This window comes from Eubalaena glacialis, chromosome 17, assembly GCF_028564815.1.
Source record: "Eubalaena glacialis isolate mEubGla1 chromosome 17, mEubGla1.1.hap2.+ XY, whole genome shotgun sequence".
In the NCBI taxonomy this organism is placed as follows: Eukaryota; Metazoa; Chordata; class Mammalia; order Artiodactyla; family Balaenidae; genus Eubalaena; species Eubalaena glacialis.
Window position 1 is genome coordinate 21,878,985 of NC_083732.1, and position 11,960 is coordinate 21,890,944.

General features: G+C 32.5%; 1 pseudogene; it reads right to left on the reverse strand.

The window, feature by feature from the left end:
* Positions 1–306: 306 nt before the first annotated feature.
* On the reverse strand, positions 307–856 carry LOC133077292 (glycine cleavage system H protein, mitochondrial-like; annotated as a pseudogene).
* Positions 857–11,960: the final 11,104 nt, after the last annotated feature.

Consider the following 11,960-nt stretch of genomic DNA (forward strand, 5'->3'; position numbering starts at 1 on the left):
GATGGCTGTAAGTAAGTTACAATATTATATAAGGTTAAGATAACAATGTTATCCTTGAATTACATAATTTTTATAACTAGTTTTACCACAGATAATTTCAGGAATTCTGAGTATTATAACTGGAGACTAGCCTAAAAATCACAGGGTGTTGTGAAAAAGATGCATAGTGTTTATGTGAAATCATTAGGAAGTTAAGGGGTATTTTCTTCAGGCAACATTGTTGTAAGTAGTTTCTTTTGCTAAAAGTTGCTTTTTGAAAATCTATCCACCACTAATTTAAGACAACTATGCTAGATTAAGTTGTTTCAAACTAGTTTATTTAGGGGTTCCATTTTCACTCCTCAATAGATTTTATGTATTTCTCATATGCTTCTTCACTCATTAGTTCATCCAGTTCTGAAGGGTTACTGAGTGTCATCTTGATCAGCCAACCATCTTCATAGCAAGATTTGTTGACAAGCCCTGGATTTTCTGCTAGAGCTTCATTAATTTCAGTTACTTCTCCTGATAGAGGAGAATAGAGTTCACTAGCAGCTTTCACACTTTCCAAAGCACCAAATTCCTCTTGTTTGTTCAATTTTGTCCCAACTTCAGGCAGACTACAGTAAACAACATCTCCCAAAGCTTCCTGTGCAAAATTGCTGATTCCCACTGTTCCAACACCGTTTTCTGTTGTTACCCATTCATGTTTGTCTGTGAATTTACGACCCGACAGCAGAGCGGGGCCGGTGCGCAGCGCCCGGACGGCGCCCGCCCGCAGTCCTCAGGGCCGCGGCGGGCAGGGCGCATTGGGCGCAGAGATGGCGCGCAGGCTGCAGACCTCGGCCCGCACGCTGTGCGCCACTCGCAGCGCCATGTTCGTAGCTGGTATCTTATTTCTGAGTTTTTCTAATTCTGAGTTATGTTATTATTTGATTCATATAGCACTCTCTTATGCCTTTTAGCTTTTTTTTCTAAGTCATGTTCTTCTGGTGTGCTTTTGTTGTCTGCTAAAAGGGACATACTTTTAGTCCTTGTTACCTTTTATTTTTTCTTCTCTTCAAAGCCATACAAAACAAATATATACTATAGTCTTTTGAAAAGAAGAAATCCATAATTTTAATGAAGTCCAGTGTATTATTTTTTTTCTTTTTTGCATTATACTTTTGGTGTTATATCTAAAAAATCTTTGCCAAAACTATGGCCATAACAATGTTTCTCCTATGTTTTCATTTAGAAATTTTATAGTTTTAGGTTTTACTTTTCAGTCCACTTTATCTTTTAATCAATTTTTGACATAGGAGTTTGTTTTTATTTTTGTTTCCTAATGAAGAACCACTTGTTCTAGCAACTTGTTTTGAAAAAGATGATCCTTTCTTCACTGAAATGCCTTTGTAGCCTTGTCAAACATTTGATCATGTGTGTGTGTTTTCATCCATCTTAATATGTCTTTATGCCAATATCACAAAGTCTTAATTACTGAGGCTTTATAATAATTCTTGACATAGGATATTTCTGGCTCTCTAACTTCATTCTTCTTTTTCAAAATTGTTTTAACTATCTTAACATCTTTGGAGTCCCCTATATATTTTAGAAACAACTTGTTAATATCAACCAAGAAATTCTTTATAAATTTTTCTTGAATTGTGTTACTCTTCCTCAAATTTATTTCTAAGTATCTATTTAATATTTTTGTAGCACTGTAAATAGTATTTTTAAAAATCTCAATTTTGATTGTTTGTTGCTAATATATAAAAGTACACTTGCTTTTATAAATATTGGTCTTATATACTTGATAAATTTTCTTATACATTCTGGAAGAGTTTTTTTTTTTTTTAACACATTTCATCTACATAGATGACCATATTGTCTTTAAACAGAGAGTTTTGTTTCTTCTCTTTCAAACTTTGTTGACCTTAAAAATAAAACAGTCAGTTATTTTACCAGCAAAAATGAATTTACTCAGGAATAACAGAGGAATGGCAATTCAGAACAAGCAAGCTATAGCAAAAGTCATAGGCAAGTCCAACAAAGAATGGAGAAAAACATTCATTTATAGAGAAAAAGAGGAAGTTGGGAGGGATTGTTTGGAACAAAAGTCCATCAGAGACATGTGAGTGTTCAGGGTGATGACAGTTTCTCATTGACTGAGTTATTGGGGTATTGGATTTCTTGTAGGAGATGCAATGTACATATTCTCCTGTTGGGGCCTATAATTGATGATTCTTTCCTATTGATGGTTCTTCTGTTAGGGTCTATAATTGAGAATTCTTCCTATAATTAGACACTGGGTTGTACTTCATGAGAGCTCCCAATTCTGGCGCCCATCTCCATTTTAGTGAGGTTTCTCTTTGTTAATTTTCACAACTTTGAATATAATTTTTTCCCTGCTTACTGTACTATCAAAGACCTCTAGTGCAATGTTGAAGAGAAATTGTGAGAATAGATATCTTAGCCTTCTTCCTAATCTTGGAAAAGCATTCTATCTTTTACTATTAAACATGAAGTTAGCTGTATGTTTTTCGATGATTTTAATTAGTTTGAGGAAGCTTATTTCAATTCCTACTTCACTGTTTCTAAAAGAAATGGATGTTAGCTTTTGTCAAGTGGTTTTTCTATATCTATTGAGATGTTCATTAGCTTTTTATTCTTAATCTGGTTAATACAGTGAATTATATCAATTTATTTTTGAATGTTAAAAAACTTGTATTCCTATAATAAACCCCCCTTTGTGTTGAAGTATTGATACAATAATTTTAAACATTTACTTTGCCAAAACTTAAGAATTTTTGCATCATTGTTCATGGAGGATAGCTGTCTGTAGTTTTCTTTATTTGCGATGTCTTTGGCTTTGGTATAAGGGTGATACTGGCCTCATAAAATAAATTAGGAAGCATTTCCTTCTCTTCAATTTTTCTGGAAGAGTTTTTGTAGAATTGGGATTATTTCATCCTTGATTTTTTAGGTGTGTTTCATTACGAAAATTGCCTGGACCTGAAGTTGTTTTGTTGGAGTGATTGTTTGACAAATGTTTTAACAAATAATTGAATTTAATAGACATAAGGCTACACAAGTATCTGTCAGCAAATTTTCCCTTTCATCTATGTTTTTCATTTTTTGACATAATAAAGTTTTTAAATGATAGTTATTTATTTTTCTTTTAATAACCACATAATCTGTATAGATGCCACTTTTGTCATTCATGATATTGGTAATTTATGTCTTCTCTCTTTTTGTTCTTATTGGTCTAGCCAGAGGTTTATCAATGTTATTAATCTCAAAAGGCTATATTTTGGTTTTATTGATTTTTCTCTCTTATTAGGCTTTTTATTTCAGTGATATATTTTATGATTTTATTATCACCCCACTTCTGATTACCACAGTTACATTTGCTATTCTTTTTTTAGTTTCTTAAAGTGGAAGCTGAAGTAAATGATTTAATACAGGTTTTTAGGGTATTTATTAAAATAGTGATTTAATACAGGTATTTAGTGTATTTTTCATCTCAGACACTCCAGTTTTCATTTCTAGAGGCTTGATTTAATTTTTAATTTTTTAACACTCTACATGCCTCTACTTAACTTTTGGATCATGGGGGACATGGTAGTAACTTTTAACATCCTTGTCTGCAAAGGCTAATATCTGTGTCAGTTCTGATTTAGTTTCAATGCATTGATTTTTCTCCTCATCATAAGTTTTATTCTTCTGCTTCTTTGAATTCTTTGGTACCAAATGTTGAGCTCACTTTTCTGTGATATTCTTCTGTCTTGAATCTTAGTTCCTCAAGTCTTTGCTGTCTATGTAGTTCTCAAATAACTTCACACATACCTTTTTTTTTTTTTTAATCTAAGTTTTCTAATTGTTTTAACTAGATGGTTGGTACAAAAGAAGCTATCCTATCATTGCTGGTAGTGGGATTCACCAATTATTTCATTTTGATTAGAAAATAAAATAACAGTCTGGAGAAGAAAGTTATTACTAGCTGCAAACAAGTTGCTTGATAGTTAATGCTCCTTAATAGGATCAGAATTTACAAAAGTTTCCCTTTTGATTTTTGGAATGCTGGAACTCTCTCCTAGCTCTTGATTCCATAGAGGCTACATAATAGATTGATTCCACAGCAAAACTTCAGTTGCAAAATCTCGACCAAAAAATTGTCAACTCCTGGATGGCAGAGACTTGGTCATCTTTGATTCCCACTGTACCTAGTCCAGCTTCTTGAACTTTATTTTTGAAATAAAGTCATATTTTGAGTTTAAATGATTATTTTGGAGGTCAATATTTAAAATATTTTAAAAGCATTTAGTATGTGTTGATCACTGTGTTAAATGATTTAATTATATAATCTTGTTTACTCTGCACAGCAATATTATACTGTAGGTTTAAGGCAGGGTAAATTCAAATCTTCACCCAAACACTGTTATACTCTCTCCCCAAAAGGCAACATATCTAGTTTTTGCTTTGTTCACTTGAAATCAAATCACAAATTACATATTTAATTTCTTTATATCCTAGGAGTTACATTAGAAAATTAGATGATTGGATTTCTGACAATTTTATTTTCATTTGCCATTGTGCAGAGAATGTATTTTATTTTTTATTTTTATTTTTATTTTATTTTTTTTTTGAGAATGTATTTTAGAGTTAGAGGTTGCTTTTGGCCCCTACAAGGGTTCTGGCTATACTATTACACTGCCTATTCTCTTCCCAGTAGCAGTAAACTAATTGTGGCTTAGATCCTGCTATTATTCACCCATCCCTTATGCCAGGTGAAAGTTTGCTTGGCTTAGAGTGTACACCCCCTCCCTTCTACCCTCTTCTACTGTGAACTCCTTCTCTGTGCTTCATTTCCTTGCTCTGACAGCCTAGCCTTCAGCTCTCATTGCCCACTGCTTACCTTGACCAGGAGCTCCTTTATTACCTGACAGAGTGCTTTGCCTGCCATGACTCCCTCAAAAATTTACATTGATTTCTTTCCCAAAAGAGCAAATCTAGCCTTAAATTCTGTCACCGCCACTCTTTCCCTGATCTGAAGATAAGGCTAGAATTTTATAGCTCCTTCAGTGCAGACTACACACTGTAACTCAGAAGAGGCAAGAGATCTACTAGGTGAGGTCATTCACTCAGACGGAATCAGAGCTCATATCTCTTGGTTATACTTGAGTATAATAATAATAAATCATAAAATACACTGTGCACACCAGAAAAGAAGGAGAGTCTACTTACCTATGTAAATCTACAGCATTATATACAGGGAGCTTCTAAAAAGCAGAGGCCCAAGTAAACATATAAAGATATACAGTATTTCCACAATTCAAAGATGAATATTTTTCAACATATTAATATTTTTGAACCTTATTATTGTTAATATGTATACAATTATAGCACTTTTTACTTATTTGTTTTTCCTGAACAAATTTTTAATTAACGTGTCTTAGAATCCAGGAAATTAGTGTTTATCAATTTGTCTGTAGATATTTCTCTCAGTGTTTACTTCATAGACTTCAGACTCATTATCCAATTTTGCTCTTAGTATGTGATTAAATCATTTTATATTGACAGGCTTTCGTCTTAACAAAGCCCAAATAAGTTCAGGAAAATAAAAAGATCATTTTTTCCTCTCCGGCTGTAAATATCTTTGTTTATAAAAGAACTTATTTATGGTAGCACCACATAATATTAATTGTGTTAATATTTTTTCTACTTTAATCATAATAATAGCATTGTGATTAAAATAAACGATATATTTGATTGAAATCATTCAAATAATTTTGTATGGATTTCTATTTTCTCAGGAAAAGTGCTTATGATCTTTTTATTCATTTAGACTATTGAAAGAAAGGCAAAACAGGTTTAAAATGGGTATAAATTATTCATAGTATTTTTATTCAATTTGCCTTTAAAGAAAAAAAACACCAAATATATTTTTCTTCAGCCTTTAAAATGGAGATTTGGACTCTTATGCTCACTGGATCAGTAACATGATGTCATGAGGAATTTGAGTTATATCACGTCAGTTTTCATACAGAGGCCCTTGTCTCAGAGCTTTGACACTTTCACAGAAAGAATTCCTACATTGACTATGAAAATTATACTTAGGCTTAATTTTGCAACTATATAAACCTATCCTGTAGTGGTAGGCACTAAATTATGGGTTCTTAAGTTTGGTTTCATGTGATTTTACTTGCTTTGTTTTCAGTATTTGGTATGATATTGGCAATAGAGAATGAATTATTATGCACTTACGGTCTCTCTTCTATGTGCTAGTATTCTGCCAATGTTAAAAGAAATTTAGTTTGATAAATTGAAAATAAAAACCATATCTGTAGTTAAAGTGTTCAAGAGTTACACTTTATATTCTTTTAAAAGTAAAAATAGAAACTTCACATGCTGAAAAATTGCCATGCACCAAGAATTGTAAACTTGTAATTTCTCCATCAAGAGAGCCAGAAATTCAACATATGTAAACACTATAGTCTGAACATCTATTTCAAAATCGTCCTGAAAGATGTGTTAGTAAATGCGCTATATGTCTTGTATAATCTGACTTTAAATTCAAGATGTCCAGGAATTTGAGATGTTTTCAAATTAAAGTTGTAACATTTCCACATTGTTAATTTTAAGAGATCTAGTATGCCAAACCTAAACAGCATTGTTGCATGTACTGATGTAATGTTACATACTAAAACACTTCTGCATAATTTTAGTTATTCTGCTAATGACTTTTTATGCACTTAAGTTAATATCCTGAACAATGATTGCTCTTTAACTTTCTCATGCTAGATCATGGGAACAAAATTTGTATTTTGTTGCATAGGAAAATTTATTCAGGTGACTTTTAACTAAGAATATTAGGTACCATGACAAATACAAACAGTGGAAAAAAAAAAAACATTGTGCATATGACATGTTCTTATTTTTACATAATACTACTGGTAATGATACTAAAACATGGTCAAAATGCTATAGATAGAGTTCTGAGGCCTTTAAATTGTAGACTGTGATAAGATTATGCTCTCTTAGTGTCCATAATACTGTCTAATAAAGTGCCTGATAAAGATTCAGATGTGCTCTGGAAAAACCAATTTGTTTGCCTAGCCCGGAGGTATAGATTTTGTGATCATGCCTTCAACATGTTTAGTTATTTATTTAAAACCTATTGAATACTATTGAACTATTATATGCATTATGAAACAGATACAAAAGAGGAAAGGAAAAAGTGAAGTAAAACTGAACATCGGTAGAACTAGGTTTCTCTTAAAACTCTGCTCTGTAGACCACTATGCTAGTTTACCGAAGCCGGCCGGTTTTATCTGTAAAAATGTTACCCAAACCTACACTTAGTCCAATGAAAGGATTTTTAAAAAACTGTAAATAAGTGTAATTCCCTTTACTCTTCAAGAGTTACTCCTTCTAGTCTAGTCTAGTTTAATCTATTTTTAATTCTATATTTCTGAGCATTTTATGACTGCTCCTATTTTCTTGAAACTCACAACATGTGACTTTCTTACAACTGAACAGAGTTCTCTAAATATGGACACCAATATCCCACAAAAGGACTCCTATAATTAAGAAGTTATATAATTTTATGTCCAAACCAAGACATGGTTAATAATTACTCAGTTCACTAAAATAACAGGCATAAACAGCACTGTCCTGGGAAAATAACAGTTTATATTTATATGACCAATAATGGTTACTATGCGGTATAGGTAAAATAACTATTCTTCCACTATATCTCACCTGAAACTCTTTGTTTGTATGAAAATTGCTTGTATATAGTTGTTCCAGTTTCTAACTCATTAGCCTACCATTGTCTTTTAGCTCCCTCTGAGTTTCTCATAAAAAGACTTGGTCTTCGACATTTTATCACTAGTTTCTTCCTTCCGAACTTTTAAAATCTTTCATATAATAACAAATTTTTTTTAAAGAATTGAATAAAATATGTTGTTGTGGTTTTTTTTCCTCTTCTTTTAAACAGTGGCCAGACTAAAACGTATAGAGTGGGAAAAGTACCAGACAAAAAAGTGAGTGTACGGAGAGAAAGTGTGTAACATAAAGGAAAAAGCACAACCCCAAAATGTTCTTTGTTGAATACACACAGTAAAATTGCTGTTAGGGGCCAGTCTAGTGAAGACTTGAAGCAAAAACAATTGTCAGTTTGAGAAAGTAGAAACATTTTTCTCTATGCCCATTTAATGACACTACTTTAGAAAGAAAAAACTACTCTGTTTTTTCACTTTTATTTATGCTTGAGTTATAACAACACTACATATAACTTTATTAGGCTAAGTTAACAGTAACTGACACATTTTAGTGGATAATCCTTGTCCTCTGTAATGCTAACTTCATAACTGCTTGGGGTGAGAGGTACATCAGGTCAGAAGACAAGACTTGGCTGGACTGAACCAGCTAAACTGAAATTAATGGGTCTTGATCTATCAGATTTTAGAATCTATTTTAATTTAATTAATTTTAGTTTAAATTGAGTTCATTTCTCAGAAAAATTCTTAAGAGCACAGTTAATTAGCTATGGTCCAAATTTGCCAGCTGATTTTAATTTGATGAGGGATTTCTACTGGGCTCTTAATTGCTATATTTGCCTTTTTAAAATCACAAATTCAAAGTCCAAGAAAAAGCTGCTAGCAAATTACATTAATGCATTACAAAGAAAGCATATATTAAGAAGAAAAATTTTTAGAACTGTGAGCATTATTTTAAAAAAATGAGAATTTAATATGTGTGATAACAGAACTGTAATTATGTTTTTCAGATATCACTGGAAGTTCAGTAGGAAAAAGTCTTTTCTTATCAAAAAAAGAATGCATTCTACTGAATGAAAATGTTATAAAACAGTGAGCATAATGCTTTTGAGACTGGTAAATTTAAAGGATATTCTTTTCATTTCAATTAAAAAATGCAACTACTATCAAAAATATTTTGTCTCTGTAAATGTTCCTTTTGAAAGATACATGGCAGAAAGTCATCTTAAGCAGTCCATTTTCATCTTTGCTGTTTCTTAGATGGTACTCTATAAAACAAAATAGTACATATGTTTGTCTTAATTATCATTTTAAGACTAGAAACTTCCATAATATTTTTAAATAGAAAGCAATATGGACCATTATACTTACACTGAGTCAGAAATGCAATTCATATTTCTATGGGGAGATTATGGAAGAAGAACAATGTTTTTACTTAGAAGTTTGAGGTGAACTATGGTGAGCCAATCATTACAATATATCAAGAAAATAAATTTTAAAATTAGGTAGTGATTAGATATATTTTCATAATGAGCCTATAGTAATGGAAACTGTTGCCTAAGGCATCTAAGTTATTAACAATTTGAAAATTTGTAATTATCGTTCAAATGTATTGAGATTTCATGAATTGTTAGGTTTGGAGTTAAAAGATTTTGAGTTTAAATAGTCTTATTTTACTTGCAGATACTTTCAGGACCCTTAAAATATATATTATAGTGGTCACTGTCCTGAAGATGTAATCTGGAGTCGGTCAAGTCCATGAGTCTCCACTAAGAAGAAAGATCCTCAGAAGAAATGTCTATCCCAGGACATGTACACTGGATTTTTATTAGAGAAAAATAGAGTTTATCATGTTAAACACAGAGATTTTGAAGTTGTTTGTTATGGCATTCAGCCTGTTGTGACTAATACACTTTCCAAATAACATTTATTCTGTGTCCTAGAGAATGAAGTGAAGTCAGTTATCGAAAAGTGATAAAAATGACTGCTATGGAAGCAGAATATCTAGTTTAAAATAGAGGAAATAGAAAGTGCAAAGGACAAGAAGAGGGAGAGAGAAAGGAAGGGCGGGACAGAGAGAGAGAGAGACAGAGTGCTACTGTACCTTGTTTAGTAACTGTAAAGTGTAGTATCTGTAGGTCCCATATTTACTCCCTTCCTACTCTCCCCTTGTTCACTGGGCTCTAACTACATTACCTTTCTCTCTGTTCCCTAAAGACACCAATCTCTTCTCTGCTCTGGCTATTTCCCCTGCTTGAAATGTCTTCCCTGGAATCTTTGGCTAATTCCTATTCACCCTGAGTGTCTCAAATTAAATGATTCTTCCAAGAAGAAGTATCTCCCGAAAATCCAGTTTAAATTAGACCCTTATTGTTAATCTCTTTAGAGAACCTTGTTATTTTCCTTTAAAATAGTTATCACCATATGTAAACATGTAATAATTTGGATATTACATTTTAAAATATCGGTTTTACACATATTAAACTGAATGAAAGTTTAAACTGAACTTTTAATTAAAATTTAATTAAAAATTAAACTGAATGAAAACTGAAAAATACTTGCAACACAATAAGTATACAATATTTAACAAATGGAGTGACTTATATGAGATGAAATTGGAAAAAAATTAAAGGAGAGTTTTTGTAAGTTACATGTTTATATTTTATCTTGGTGACAGTCAGGAGCCACTGAGGGATTTTAAAACATTGAGTTATATAATCAGATTGGCCTTTCAGAATGATTACTTATTTTGGAAAGTGAATTGAGAATGAGGTAGGGTGAGATGGTGTTAGGTAAGTCTAGAGGAAATTTTTTCCATAATCTATGAGATAGCTGAAGATAGTATTAATTTAAAAAGCATGAGTGGGGATCCAAAGAAAAGCATAGAACTGAAAGATGCTTTGAGTATAAACTGAATGGAGAAAACAGTATAAGAAGACAGTATAATGGAGAAACACCCAAGTTTAGTCTTGGCCACTTAGAAGCTGTGTGACTTAGCTTTTCTTAAGACTCAATTTTCTCAGTCAAATAAATATGTGCTTTCTTTAGCAGTTTTCAAACTTTTATGTTAGCAATAAATAAGTAAATAAAATGTTCTGCCATGCTGGAGCTTAATTGATTGAATTAGAGAATGGGGCTCCAGAGCTCCAAAGCCCCAAAGTCCCCAAACCCTTCTCATGTTGCCTTTCTTGTGTCTCACACTCTTCCCTGAGGAACTCTTGGGATCTGAGGAGCCAATGAAAAAACAATTGGTCTCTCCTGGACCTCTCTATTTGGGTGTTATAGATACATCCCAAATTGAACTCATAATCATATTTCAAATCTGTTTTTCCACATATTGTCTTTCTTCCTCAGACTATGTGTTCTCTGGGAGTTAGCCTATCCATTCCCAATGCTTCCTTTTCCTTTACCAACTATTTACTAATTACTCTCAGATCTATTATCTCCCTCCCATATACTTCCTATGAGGTCTAGTTACCAGCATTAAGATGACCTACTAGCCCATCATACTTAGTAAATTAAACTCAATATATAAACCCCATCTGCACACCTGTATTCTCTCATTAGAATGAATTCCCTTAACTTCTATTGAGCTGTTCATGTGAACAACTTAGGGAAGTGTTAGAGTCCTCTCTCTGTCTGTCTCCTTTTTTTCTCTCTTTTTCTTTTGTTTAAATGTAAATGGTTAAGACCTCAACTTCAATCCCAGGAGAAATATCTAGAGAGAAATTATAGTGATTCAGTACATCAATTAAATAATTATTGAAACAATGGAAAGAGATTAAATCAACCATACAATGGATGTATAATGAATGATGAGAAGATACTGGCTAGGGGAAGCCTCTTGTAAAGTTCATTTTAAAGACTAGAAAAACAACAACAACAACAAAAAATCAATCAATAAATAAACAAACAAACAAATGCACAAGTGTGGGAAAATGAAACTGGAGGTAAGAGGAAACCCAATAGAGTGTAAAACTACAAAAGCCTAGAGAAGAGAGAGCAATCAACATTGTGATGTCTGTAGACAATAAGACAGACAGGGAAATTTAGTAACAAAGAGAGGGTAGAAGTTCTTAGTGAAAGAAGTTGGTGGAATTCTGAGCATAGCATTCATGTTTTAGTGTGCTGAAACGTAAACAGGGGGTGAAGGAGGATTGGTACTGACACTATCAGGAGTCTTGGCCAAGAAAACGAGGATAGCAAGTCGTAGCATTT